At 43.8% G+C, this 14,628-nt stretch overlaps 1 protein-coding gene and 1 non-coding gene across 4 annotated transcripts in view; one reads left to right on the forward strand and one right to left on the reverse strand.

The window, feature by feature from the left end:
* The window catches only part of TAF12 (TATA-box binding protein associated factor 12), a 28,470-nt gene extending 24,616 nt beyond the window's left edge, over positions 1–3,854 (reverse strand). Inside the window, exon 1 of one of the 3 annotated variants that reach the window (XM_014551266.2) lies at positions 3,717–3,854. The gene's annotated coding sequence lies outside the window, so the exon portion shown is untranslated. Of the gene's footprint in view, positions 1–454; positions 602–3,716 lie in introns of those variants that run through there. The other 2 variants (XM_006175454.3, XM_014551264.2) reach the window with 2 other exon arrangements.
* Positions 3,855–4,350: 496 nt separating this feature from the next.
* On the forward strand, positions 4,351–4,484 carry LOC116668356. Its single transcript, XR_004325526.1, has one exon. It is a non-coding gene; the product is annotated as a U11 spliceosomal RNA (small nuclear RNA).
* Positions 4,485–14,628: the final 10,144 nt, after the last annotated feature.

The raw sequence follows: 14,628 nt of genomic DNA on the forward strand, positions 1-14,628 counted from the left end.
CTCCTGCCTCTCCATGAACCTAAGTCTTCGCTGCCCTGTTTCCGAACCCTTAGAAGCCTAGGTTTTCACTGTCCCGCTTCTGCCTCTTAGGAGTCTAAGTCCTCACAGCTCCGCTTTTACCTCTTAGGAGCCCGTGTCTTCACGCCCCGTTCCGTTCCGACCCTCTCCTCTTAGGAGCGCGGGTCCTCAAAATCCTGTCCCTCTCAGCCCGCTTTCCCTCGGGTGCCGGAGAACTCACATCAGTCCTCGTTCCCTAAGTCCGGTCTGGAGCCCAGGTCCCCACAGCCACGTCTTCTTCGAGCCCCGAGCCCCTCAGTCCCATCCCAAGAGCCTGATTCCTCACACAGCCCCATCTCCTACACTACCTGGCTCTTCAAACACTGCCCACTGTGGGTCTGGGTCCTGACTCCCTCCTCCCGCTCTCCTTCCTCAACTGCCAGGGCCCAAGACTCACAGGCAGCAGCGTCTATCTCCCCATGATGTGCGGAGACTGCCCCAGTGAATCGTTCGTCTCAGCAGCCGGTCCGACTGCTCGGCCCTCCCCGAGTACTTCCGGCACCGCTCCCCGCCTCCAACCCGGAAACGCGCGGATCTTCCGGCCGGCGGGCGCGCGCCTGGCTTGCGCAGGCGCACACTGCCTCCCGACACGCGGTGGCGGTTCTGCGCTGTCGCTAGGTCGGGCGTTTGGGCTTTTTCCGGCTTGCGGTTGACTGGCGGTGTGCGGCGTTAGGAACCCTACCCTTGCTATTTTTTTTGCTACTCGACCTATCGTGTATATGGCTAGCATGACCAGTAATTGACGCCCTCGGATGCCTTCGAGGTCGCCCATTTTTGTTTGGTGTTTTTGTCGTGATAATCAGGACAGTAATGTATCCTGGGACACCAACACTCCATAGATACACTGTTGGACCCCAACAGGAAACACCTGGGGACAAGAGACACCGGTTGTGGCTGTGAATGGGCAATTAATAATAGAACCATTACTATCTACCAGTAACTTCTCTAAGCCCCTTCTGGTAAATCATTTAATGATTTACAGGAAATCTATGAGAGATTAAGCAAGTTCTAGCTAGTAAGTTCAGAGACTCAGCTTGAACTCAGGATTCTCACTTGTAAGCGTGACCTGTCCTCTTGACAGGTTAGGGTGATGCTTTTGATTATGTAATACAGCAAATGCTTGGTAATGAAACAGGGCAGGACCCTGTTTGGTCCTCCTAGGTCCAAATCCTTTCTGTGACCTCTGTTTCTTGTTTGTAGGAAATAGGTTTCATTCAGCTTCCCTGACCTTCTCTGCTCCATAGGCAGATTTAAACAGTTGCTAATCAAGGAAGGGAGGGAATGCAGAAACAAGGGAGGAATGGTCAAGAAAAAATAGTGAACCCTTGGGGCAGGGATCTGGTTCCTCCTCAAGAAATAGATTTCTTATATCCTTGAGTACTTCTGGAACACACCCCCCCCCTTACCTTCACCAACCAATCAAAAGAAAGTCACATACCCTGCAGCCCTCACCCGAAATTTTGCCTACAAAAACTTTTCCCTGAAAACTGTCGGGGAGTTCGGGTTTTCGAGCACAAGCCATCTGTTCTTGCTTGGCCCTACAATAAACCTTTCTCTGCTTTAAACTCCGGCATTTCGGTTTGTTTGCCTCGCTCTGCATCAAGGGACAGAACTTCTTTTTGTAGCAGTGAGAACTGCTGTATTTATCCAGTGCTAGATGCTAGACATGTAAACAAGATGGGATTCCAGCCTAAGTCCCATCTGGAGCCTGGGTCCCCACACTAAGATGGAGAAGAACCCGCAAACATAAAGGAATGTGCAAAAGGCTATGACAAGCCAGAGTGAGCTGCAGTAACTGTCAGCAGGAAAAGCTGCCTCTCACCTGGATTGGTGCAGCAATTTGCCACCACCCCCACCCACTGTGCTTATATCTTGCCATCCTCATCCCACCACATTCCCAATCCACTTACACTGCCACAAATTCAATTCCAAGCCCCTTCACCATTAGGCTCCAAGCTACCTTCCTAGTCTTATTTCTTTGCCACTCCTAAAGGTCTGACATACTATTTTTGTTTTTGCTCCCCTATCCATCTTTTTAAGACTCAATTTATTTTTATTTTGTTTTGTTTTTTGGGGGGGGTGTAATTAGGCATATTTATTTTTAATGGAGGTACTGGGGATTGAACCCAAGACCTCATACATGCTAAGCATGTGCTGTACCACTGAGCTCCTCCCCAACTTAAGACCCAGTTTAAATGTACATTCATTCATTCCACACAGTGCTCACTGTGTGCCAAGTCTTTTGCTGTATACACAATAGTAGATAAACAATATCCTTGTCCTTCAAGAGTTTACAATCTGGAGTAGACAAATGGACCACTAGCAAGTACACAAAAGTGTTAAGAGGAGAAACTATCAGAATAAACCAAACTTACATAGCTGACTGATGGAGGGCCTTGAGCTAGGAAAGAGCTTACTCAAGGACCAAGGTGGCCAAAGTGGCTGGAGCTTAGTAGGTAATAGGGAGAGTGACAGTCAATGAGGTTGGAGAGGCAGGTAGGGGATCAGCTCAGGCAGGAGTTTGTAGGCTATAGTGGGGACATGGGATTTTATTTATGATGCAATGGGAAGGCATTGGAGCATTGAGCAGAGGCAGGAAATGATTATTTGCTTTTAAGAAATAACTGGTGGATTATAGGAGGAGCCCCCAGCAGACACAATTGACAGAGCCTATATCCAGGCTTAGGCTTCCCGCCAGTTTATACTCCACATCTACTTTCCATTACAGTGTAAGCTGTTTATGTGACTTACTTCTCTTCAGCTTCTAGTTTATAGAGGTTAGGGACCTCCATACATTATTAAAATATATTAAGAAGAGTAATATTTTTTGCTTAAATCTATGTATATAATGTATATATACATTGGAACAGTCTGGCAAGATAAACACTAAACTGTTAATAGTTTGGGAAAAGCGTTCTCACATTTCTGAACTGTTTCAATTTCTTTACAATTAGCACATATTGTTTTTATATTAAAAATGAAGCATATGTGAATGATTCCATTTTTATGCCTTTCTGGAAAAGGCAAAACTACAGGGCCAGAGAAGAGGTTGCCATGATTGGGAATGGGGGTTGGGGGTAGACTAGAAAAGGGGACAAAGGAACTTTTGGGGGTGATGGAAATGTTTTGATTGACTGTGGTAACAGATACATGTCTGTATGCGTTTGTTAAAACTCACAAAACTATAGGGTAAAAAAAGGTGAATTTACTGCATATAAATTATACCTCAATAAACCTGACTTCAAAAATGAAATATACAGAGAAAATATAGAAAGGAATATTTTAAAAAATATTTTAATTCCACAAGTAACATAGTACACAATAATAAAATAATTCACTATGCTTTTTAAAAATTGGAACATTACAGGTAAATCTAAAGCCTCGTGTATCTCTGCCCCATCCAGATTCCCTCCTTCCTTCATAGAGGTAATCATTGATATGTGTTCTTCCAGATCTTTTAAAAATAAGTTAATATCTACAAGTATGTGGCGTAGGAAGTAAAGCTCTGGGTTTTGTGTGCACATGTGTGTGTGCTCTTTATTAGGCTAATGGTATCATGCAGGACCCTATTCAACACCTTTTCCACACAATTTTTCAATATCTGTTTATAAAGTGCAGTATTACTTTTTTGTGTGTACGTTAATGGTATCATGCCGTACCTTATTCTGCAACTTTTATCACGCAACGTTTTTTGATGTCTAATTCACTCCTTGGAAGCGCAGCAGATGGCACTCCGAGCTTTATGAACCCGCCGCATTCTGCTAACCCGTTGTTGTGTAGCGATTAGGTTGCTCCCAGTTTTTCCGCTCTTACCGGTGATAAGGTGCCTTCCGTGCCCCCATGCTGGGCCAGCTTCAGGGTGGATGGCTGAGTGACATAAGTTTGTGCGTATTCAATTCTAATAGATATGATTTGTGTCTTCCCCGGATAGGTACCCACAGCTGCGGAGAAGCAGATCTCGCAGCCCGGCGGACCCAGTACAGGAAGGGAGAGCTTCTCCCACTCGCTCCCTCAAACTCCTCCCCGCCCCTCCCTCCATGCCCGCTGGCATCTTCCCAGCAAGCAATGCGCATATTTGCATACCAACTCCTGTTCCTGACTTTAGTTTTAGATAAAAATCGAAAGACAAATGATAGAGTCTCCTTGTGAAGACTTCCCTCCGGACCAGAAGGTTCTGCAATTAGCCCCCTCAACTTCAGGAAGAAGAAATAGAAAATTGCATAGGCTTTGTTTTCACCTTTACCAAAAAGGGATTTGCAGACACTGCCACCTTGCTTTTGAACACGATAAAGCAAAAAGGGCTTCTGTCGTGAGTGGCACACGCAGGGCAGCTCGTTTGCTCTGTGTGCGGAATCGACATCAAGAGATTTCGGAAGCATAATTTTTTGGTACTTGGGCAGCTGGTGATCGTTGGTCCTGGCGCCCCTACTTTTGAGTTTGAAACAAGAAGGAAGCATAGTGATGGTTGGTTAGTAATTTTTTAGGTGACTTTGTGTTTCGGGTGTTCGTCGGAATTTCTTAACCATGTTTTCTAGTAGTGTACGTTAGCTGCTTTTTAAGAAGTTTGGGGAAATGATGTGGGCATAACCTGGATCTTCGTAGTACTCTGTATGTGAGAGGACTGTTTTCGTAGCTAAGAAATTAATTTTCTACGAAGTAAAAACAGCAGGTACCTTTCCCCAGTTATAAAGTGGAAATTTTTGAAGTAGGTGATGCATTTATCCAAGGGCACAGTGCATTATGCAGCCATGAGGAATATCAGAACTCTTCCCAGTTGCCTGCTTGCCTGCGAGGGTAATGGAATCATCATGCAAAACTGAGTTTGTAAAAATTGCTCTTTCACCAGATACACATGTTACTTTCTGTAGCTGCATTGGTGTTCTTTCTATAGCTTTTGTCCTTTAAAAACGTAGAGGCAATAATTTAAAACACCAGTTAAGTAGCACTTTCTTATCGCTGATAGCAACAACCTTTCTGCAGAGCAATTCGGCAACAGACATAAAAATCTAAAACTTTCAAAAAATTAATGTCCTAAGAATGTATCCTCACATGTAAAGAGGTGATTTAGCTATAAGGATTAATTCATTCTAACAACAAAGGTATAGTTTACTCCAATAAATACGCAGTGGTCCCTCCATATCTGCCCAGGGTGGGGGAGTGGGGTAGTTGGTTCCAGAATCCGCCACCACCCTCCCCCCGCCCCATACCAAAATCTGCAGATGTTCAAGTTCCTCATATAAAACGGCATTGTATTTGCATATAACCTATGTACATCCTTCAGCTGTATTTTAAATCATATCTAGATTACCTATGATACCTGTTACAAGGTAGATGTTATCTAAATACTTGCAAGGGGACAGCAAATTCAAGCTCTGCTATTTGGAGCTTTATGGAAAAAAAATTTTTTTTTTTTTAACATTTTTGACCCACGGTTGGTTGAATCTGGATACAACCCCAGCCTCCCACCCTCCCCAACCCCGAAGCAGAGGGCTGGCTGTATTATTTGGCTCATTTAACAGATGAGAAAACAAAAGCTCTGAGAGGCCCAGATCACAGAGCTAGAAAGTAGCAAGAGTCAAGAGGTGAACCCAGGTCTTCTGACAGGAACCCATTGTTCTGACTGCACAGTAAATCCAAGGAGAATGTCAACTACAGTGGAATCTGTCAGAGAAGGAAGATTTATTGAGAGAGGGAAGCTTTACCCCTGTTTTCTAAGAAAATATGGAGTATATGAAAAGATTAGAGAAATAATGAAGGCACATAGTTACTGAAAGACAAATGATGAAAAATAAAATCACACTCACAAAGAACGCAGTCACAGAAGACCATATTATACAATTCCTTTTACACAAAACAACCAGAAGAGGCAAATCTATAGATACAGAAAGCAGATTAGTGGTTGCCTGGGACTGGAGTTGGGAGCAGGAATTGACTACAAATACGCATGAGGGATCTTTTTGGGGTAAAGGAAATATTCTAAAAGTGAATTACGGAGAGAGTTGCACAACTGTGTAAATTTACTAAAATCATTGAATTGTACACTTAAATGGTATGTAAATTATACTTTAATAAAGCTGTAAAAAAAAAAATCAAGGGCTGGAAAGAGAAAACTTCAGTCAACTAGGAGCCTGAGAATCTATAATCAGTTTATGGAATAAGTTCACTGCTGTAGAAACCTGACCTTAGTGGATTTCCTGTTTTCTGAGCTTCTGCGTGCTAACTTGTCACTCACTCCCTCAGTAAAACCCTTTAATGGCACCTAACTAACTTGGGTTAACATCCTGTAAATTTCAAGTGACCCATCAACCTCTTTGTTCTCAGGGCTCAAGCCACACTGGTCTTCTTCCTGTTCTCGGAAGCTAATACTCTCAACCCAGGGCCTCCCGAAATTTCTCTCTTCCACCTGGAAATACTCCTTTTCAACAGCCTGTCTTCCTCCCCCCTTCCCCTAAAGTGGCTAACTCCTCCTCATTCTTCATATCTCACTTCAAATGTCACTTCCTCAGGGAGACCCTCCTTGACGCACCCCTAAACCTCACTAGGTTAGCCCCCCCCCACTCTGTTACACTCTTTCGTAGCACCATGTACTTCTCTGCAGAACGTTATCATGATTGCCATTAATGCATTAGTTGTAAAGTTAGTTGTTCAATATCTATGTTCTCCAGCCAGAATGTCACTTATGTGAGGACAGGGAACCTATCTGTGTCTTGTATACCACTTGCATCCCTGGTGTCTTGTGTAGTACCTGGCACGTAATAGGCATTCAATACATATTTGTAGAGCATTTCATAATTCAGGAAGTATTGTGTATATATGATTACATTGGCCACTATTTTTTAAGCACCAACTATGTCCTAGGATATAGGAGTAAACAAGATAGGCTGTTTCTGTCCATTCTAGAGAGTTGACTGTACTCTCCTATGTAGGATGAGAAAAAGCTTCTAATTTCACAGGTATTCAAGCTTATACTACTTGCAAGAAAGTAGCCAAACTTCTAAAACTAAAATGGAAGTATTTCTAATAAGATCACAGACTCCCAATATGATGGGTTTACTGCAGGTAAGTGGGGGGAGGGGAGGTGGTTCAGGGAGATGGATTTTGAGAGGCCATGAAGCTTTGGCATTTGGAAGGATGGAGGGGAAGAGAGTGTCAGTTTGTCAGAGGGGAAAAGCAAGTTTCCATACTTCAAGTGAGAAGATGCAAGCATGGCTCCATTCCTGAAACAACCAAACCCAGTCCCTGAGCTCCCCTATTGGTCCATATCTGAGATGTTGGGATTGTGACCACTAATAAGAAATGAAGGTCACACGAAAATTGTATTCTATACACAAATAATCTGAAAAGGAAAATAAAACAATTCCATTTACAAAAACATCAAAAAGAATAAAATACTAAAGAATAAATTTAAGCAAGGAGGTAAAACTTAACCAAGGAGGAAAATAACTTGCACAGGAAAACTACAAAACATTGTTGAAGGAAATTAAAGAAGACATAAATAAATGGAAAGACATCCTATGTTCACAGATTAGAAAACTTAATATTGTGAAGATGTCAATACTAGCCAAAGCAATCTGTGGATTCAATGCAATCTCTATAAAAATCCCAATGACATTTTTTGCAGGGATAGAAAAATGTATCCTAAAATTCACATGGAATCTTAAGGTACCCTGAATAGCCAAAGCACTCTTAAAAAGGAACCAGATTGGAGGACTACACTTCCTGTTTTCAAAACTTACTACAAAGCAAAGTAAATAAAAACACTGTGGTATTGATATAAAAACAGACATATAGACCAGTGGAATAGAATAGAGAGTCTAGAAATAAACCCTGGCATCAAATGATTTTTGCCGAGTGCCAAGACCACTCAATGAGAAAAGGACAGTCTTTTCAGCAAATAGTGCTGGGAAAACTGGATATTCACATGCAAAAGAATGAATTTGAATGCTTACCTTACACCTCATACAAAAAATAACTCAAAATGGATCAAAGATCTAAACTTAAGAGCTAAGGGGAAGGGTATAGCTCAAGTGATAGAGGGCATGCTTAGCATGCATGAGGTCCTGGGTTCAATCCCCAGTAACTCCTCTAAAAAAAAAATTACCTAATTACCTCCCCTCACCAAAATAAAATAATTAAATAAACTTAAGAGCTAAAACTATAAAGAGCTTAGAAGAAAACAGGGGAAAGCTTTATAACATTGGGTTTAGTAATGATTTCTTAAATATGACACCAAAAGCACAGGCAACAAAATCAAAAATAAGTAAATTGAACTTCATCAAAACTTTTGTGTCTCAGTAGCCACGATCCAGAGAATGAAAAGGCAACCCTCAGGATGGAAGAAAATATTTGCTGTGTCCCAGACCAACTTTTTCCCCTACTATGATATCACCCCTGCCTACACTCGAGATTGAAATTCCAGGGCCACCAGGACCAGGTCTTGAGTGAAATCTGCTGCAGGCCTGCTGGGGTGGACTAGCTGAAAACTTTATGTCCCATCTGGAGTAGTGGGCACCTCTACCAGCCTACTGTGGCTTTTCCAGAATGTGGGCCCAGTGTGACCAGAGCTTCCAATTTGGAAGAGGAGGTGGAAATCCTGACTTTTATTTGATATCTCTGGTTTTGTAGTTGATAACCAATTAAAAAAAAAAAAAGAATTCAGGCATCCTCTGAGCTCTTCATTATCCATCTGTGAAGAGGTATGGCCAGAGCATGCAGCCTCTCGTCTCTCCTCCCAGGTATCTACTTCCAGGCCAGTATGGTCTCCAGCTGCCTGGAGAGCTACTAACTCTGCAAATTCAACATGTCTACAAGTGAATTCATAATTGCTATTCTCACTTCCCTATAGAATCCCATCCCCTCTCATTAAATCTGCTTCTCTTCTTGTCTCCTCCACCTAAATGAATGGCACCTCCATCATGTAGTCACTTCCCAAAGACTGCTCTAAAACCACCTCCTCTCTGAATCCCCACTTGGTCTTGAGCACCATCATCACCTGCTCTGTTACATTACAGCCAAAACCTCCTAATTGGTCTGACTTCTTGTTGTGCTGCCTTCTAGTCTTCATTCTTAATTCCTCCAATAGCCTCCTTTTCCCTTAGAATTAACTTTGAACTCCTCCTAGGGTCTAATGAGCTGGCACTAGGATCTTCTCCTGGCTCCTTTTCTTTCTGTCGGTCTCCCCTAGCCTGACGGGCCTTCTCCAAGTCCCTCCAACATATGGATTGCATGGCCTCAGCCTGTGCTGTTTCCCCATACGATCCTGGAATGCTCTGCTTCCAGATCTTCTTATCCTCCAGCTCTTGGCTCCTGAGCCAGGCCTTCCCTGTTCTCACTGTGTCCAGTTATGTCCCCTCCCCCATCACTCTCTCTCTCACGTCTGCTTTACGGCCCTTACCAGATAAGTGACATATCCTGTCCCTTGTCTGTATCCACTCTCCTCCTCCCTCCTCCCTCCGCCACTCCCCAAGATCCATTTTATTCACTCGGGACTCCCAGACCCTGGAACACTGCCTGGTACATAGCACTCAAAAAATATTTGTTTACTAAAGACTGCCTGTACTTTTGTGTCTACTGCCCCACCCCTCCACAGCTCACCCCACCCTCTGCATCACACTGTCGGAAGCCAGAAGCCACTAATAGATGGGGACTGAATCAGAAAAGGAGGCAGAGAAAGAGAAAGGGAGGAAATTCTGCCTGCGTGTGCAAAAAAAAAAAAAAAAAATCTGGGGTCAATCCAGACACACTCCAGTGAATCACCTCCTCCCCAACCCTAGCCCCACCCTCCCCCACCGTCCACCACCAAAGCAAAAAGGTGGCCTTTCTTGTTCTGGAGTCAGAGTGGACAAGATTCAAGTCCCGCTGGCTCTCTGACCTTGAATCAGTCTCTGTCTCAGCCTCAGTTTCTTCATCTGAAAAGGAAGATGATGATGGTACCTCACTCACAGCGGGTTATGAAGAGTAAATGAGGTAATTCACACTCACAGAAGGACTGGGAATAATGTCTGGAATGTAATAAGCACTCAAGAAATGCCAGCTGGTATTATTATCAATACTCCAACTGGCACCACCCACCTGCCTTTCAGAACAGAGCCCACTCAGCTGCCTCCATTGACTACAGGGCCTTAGGGTAAGGCCTTCTCTGGGCCTCAGTCTCCCCATCTGTGATGGGGACCATTAGTAGTTACACTCATGAGTACGTGCTCTCTACCAGGGACCTGGCAATATGCACTGTTATGCCCACTAGAGCGTAAGCTTCCTCAGCTGGCGACCAGCTTCCAGTCCAGTGCCAGGGATATCATAGGCATGCCCCAAACCTTGCTCTTCACCATCTTTTATTTTCTTTAAACATTTAAAATTTTATTTTATTCTATTTTAATTTTTTAAATTGTGGTAAAATATACTTAAATTTTACACTTTTAACCATTTTTAAGTGTACAGTTGAGCAGCTTTAAGTTCATTCACACTGTTGTGCACCCATCACCACCATCCATTTCTAGAACCTTGTCATCTTCCTCAACTGAAACTCTGTACCCATTAAACAAACACTAACTTCCCAAGCCCCCCTCCCCTTGGCCCCTGGTAACCACTATTCTACTTTCTGCCCCTATGAATTGGACTATTTTTATCACCTCAAATAAGTGGACAGAGCCTGGACTTTGCACAGACCCACTGGGAGTGATAGCTCTGCCACTTGTCAGACTTGTAACCAGAGGGTGTGCCACTTAATTTCACTGAGCCTGTCCTGTCTCTTCCAGAAAATGGGGATAAAATACTCCCTACCTGGAAATGAAATTTCTTGCCTGGAATTTTATCTACAGGAAAGCTCCTAGCACATTGGCAGGTACAGAGAAGGGGTTCAAGCAATGTCAGTTTCTTTTCCCATGAATCCTATAAGCAGCTAGTCTCAGGAAATCAGAATGGTTAGGCCATAAGATAGGCTGAGGTCAAGAGCCCAGATTCTGGTTCTATTACATACCAACTACACAACCTCAGTTTTTCTATCTGTAAAATGGGGGCACTACTAGTCCCTATCTCGTGGGGATTAAATAAGTTAATACAAAATGTTTGAAATGGCATGGCACTTTGTAGGCTTTAGCTGTTATTATTTGTGCTGCTGTTGTTGTTACTTGGCTTGGAATAAACAGAGTCACGAGCCAGCAGAGAGGGGAGGGTATAGCTCAGTGGTAGAATATGTGCTCAGCATGTATGAGGTCCTGGGTTCAATCCTCAGTACCTCTGTTAAAAAATAAATAATAAATAAATAAACCTAATTGCCCCTCCCCTCAAATGACAGCAACAACAACAAAAGGAGCCAGTGGAGCCATGATTCTTCTACCATTAGAGTCATCTAGGGACATTTTAGGAAATATTCATTTCCGGACTCTACCTTCAAAGATCCCGCTTGAATTCTTCTGGGGTGGGGCTCCGCTATCTGTATTTCACAAATCTCCCCAAGAGATTCTATGTGTAGCCAGGGATAGGAGCTCCACAGTGGCAGGGTAATTAGGAGCCTGGGCTCTGGAGTGCAACTGCCTATGTTCAAAAACAACCCAGTCAATAAACAGATGTACGAACTGCAGGAGTTCTAACCTCTCACGTTACACTGGGTTAATAACGGGACCTGGGAGGGTGTATAGATCTAACATGCTCAGAGCAAGCTCTCCACAGGCCTATGTACCACTACCCCTCAGTTTCCCTGCTTTTTCCAAACCATGGGCCTATGTCCAGCTCACACCTACAATCTTCCCAAGAGGGACTGGATGCCTTGAACATCCCACACAGGGGCCTTTCTTAACCCTGCCAGCTGCCCCCAAATTTATTTTTGGCCCTTCCACTGTTCAACTTTTTTATTCACCCAAAGTGAACAGAATTCTCTCCCAAACGAAATTGTTTTCTCAGAAATCAGAGAGACCCCAAGAATGCTAGAGGGGAATTTAGAACCAGACAGGCCTCTTAAGTGTGTCTCATATTTGAAAGAAGAAGAAAAGGAGAGGGAGGAAGAGGGGATGGGGTGGACTGGGACATGGGAGAATGAGGAAGAAGAGGAGGCGGAAAATTCTCTTCCACGTTTAGGAAACAGTGTTTAATGGCAGAAAAAAAGTATAACATGTAATTAATTGCACATTCAAGATAATTCTCCAAGGTAAAGGAAAAAATACATAGAGAAAAGACTGGAAGGAAATAGACTACATGTTAAATGAGTGTTTTTTTCCCTACTTCTCTATCCTTTTATGCATTTTACAATTTTCTGCAGTGAACATGTAATTACAGGAAAAACAATTAAGTGAAAAAAATAAAAAATGAGAGCCTTCCCTTGACTTGTTCTCCTCTTAATTAATCGCCTTGTTGTCTTACGTCTTAGTTCCTTCTTTTTGTCAAAAATTTTAAAATGGTCTCCACTCACTATTTCTGTCACTTCTCCTCTCATTTACCACTTGCTCCACTACAATCTGGCCTCCTCCCTAACCTCAGAGGTGACCTCACCCTGGAAGGATCAGCAATGACCTCTTAGCTGCCAAATACAGCAGCTTCTCCTTTTTCCTTGGCTGAGCTCTCTGCAGTATCTGACATTGCCGGGCCTATCCCCTTCTTTTGGAAGCTCCCTGCCTGCTCTCTGGGCTTCTTCTCTCTCCTCTGTCGAGGGACCTAACCTTTCCAACCATTTCTGGTTGGCTCCTGTGGGTTCCTCAAGGCCTAATATTCCCCAGGTTTGGGCTTCTAGAACCCTCCCTCCCTGTACACTTTTCCTGGGTGACTCATCTCCTCTTGGCCTCTGTGCTCCCATCTACACGACAGGTCCCAAATTTCAGCCCTGTCTTGACTGAGACAAGTCAGTCCAACTTCCTTCTCGACGTCTTTGTGCAGATGTCCCTCAAACACCACAGACTCAAGCAGTCCGAGTGGAATCATCATTACTTTCCCTCAGTCCCCACCTAACTCTTCCTGCTTTGTTCCTTCACTTGGGCTCATCCTTTTCCCTTCCTCTCAACTCCCCACATTCACCTGGTCACTAACACCTGTTGGTCCAACTGGGAACCATGTCTGGCCGTGAACTCTGCCCTGCATGAGGCCCTCTCTCTGTCTTTGGGGATGATCCTAGCAGTATCCTCCACAGTTTCCTTTTCCCCTGTCTCTCTCCTCTCTAGTCCATTTCTTGTCAATTTTCTGATCATTCATTCATTCGATCAACAAACATTTGCCATGGACAAAACTCTGCCCCAGGTACTGTGGGTTAAGTGTTAAAGACTGACACAAAATAGGTAAATAGATAATCTTGAGGAATTCAAATCGGGGGCTTGGCTCTGAAGGTAAGCAAGGGGGAGTGGTGAGTGAAAGGAATTAGGACATGGAAGGGAGTCTTCTCAGCTGTGGTGCCTTGGAATAGCCCCCTAAATGAAACTGACGGGTGCCCTGATGGAACCCGGGGCAGCAATGATAGGGAAGAATGTGGCTGGGAACCCTGCTTTAAGCCAGGGAAGGCCTGTGAGGAATGAAAGATGGGAGTGAGCTCTGAAGACCTGAGGGAGCTCAGGTAGAGGGAAGAGCCAGTGGCAAGTTCCTGAGAGGAGTTCCTGGCATACATCCTGTGTCTGGAGGGACAGAGAAGAGAAGGCAGGAAGGAGATCACACGGTGGCCCTCGTGAGGGGTCTGGGTTTTATTCTAAGTTTAATGGGAAGCTAGTACAGGGCTTTTATCAGGGAAATCACATAATTTGACTTATTTCTTTAAAAGATTATTCCTCCTAGGTGCCTAGGGTGGATAATATTTGGGGGTGGGGTGGATAAGGTTGCTGAGTACTGGAAAATTAGTTCAGTAGTCCAGGTAAGTCTTGTGGGCTGGTCCTGGGTGTTGGCAGTGGAGCTAGAGAGGGCTTCAACTTCTCTTGTCCCCCCCTCCTCCACTCCTTCCCTCCTTCCTATGAGAACCATTTAGTTTCAGCCTCCTTCTTCAGCCCCATTTCCCAGTATTTCTTACTTCTTTGTACATGTTGTTTTTTGTGGAATGCTCTTTCCCACTTTTCCCTTGGATGAACTCCTATTCACCCTTTGAGACCAGGCACAAATGCCCCCTTCTCTGTAAAGTCTTTCAGGAATCCTCCGGAGAGAATCCTTTGGATTTTTTAAAGTGCTTTGTTTATATTTCTCAGTTAACATCTATCACACTGTACTGTCTTGATGTCTCTATAGAAGGTGGGCTGAGAGCTTCTGGAAGGTAGGGACAAGATTTTAGTAAATGTTCAACGAGCATATGATGCATAATCAAAAGCTACAGATGATCTCACTATGGAATAGTTCACATATGTCAAGAGTCCAGTCATGACCAGCTCCTATTATATTCAGAATCATCTGCTAATGTGTAAGTTCCTAATCATAAGAACAGATACAAACATGGATACTAAGTCTCCTCACTTGATCCTGGAAACAACCATAAGAGGCAGGCACTGTACAAAAATCATCTTCGTGTTACAGATGAGGAAATAAAGGCTTAAAGGAGGTGTGACTTGACCAGGATCCCTGAGCTGCCAGAGCCAAGCCTCAAATCCAGGTTTGACCTGGAGTTGACCCCCAAAT

The sequence above is a fragment of the Camelus ferus genome, chromosome 13 (assembly GCF_009834535.1).
Source record: "Camelus ferus isolate YT-003-E chromosome 13, BCGSAC_Cfer_1.0, whole genome shotgun sequence".
Lineage (NCBI taxonomy): Eukaryota > Metazoa > Chordata > Mammalia > Artiodactyla > Camelidae > Camelus > Camelus ferus.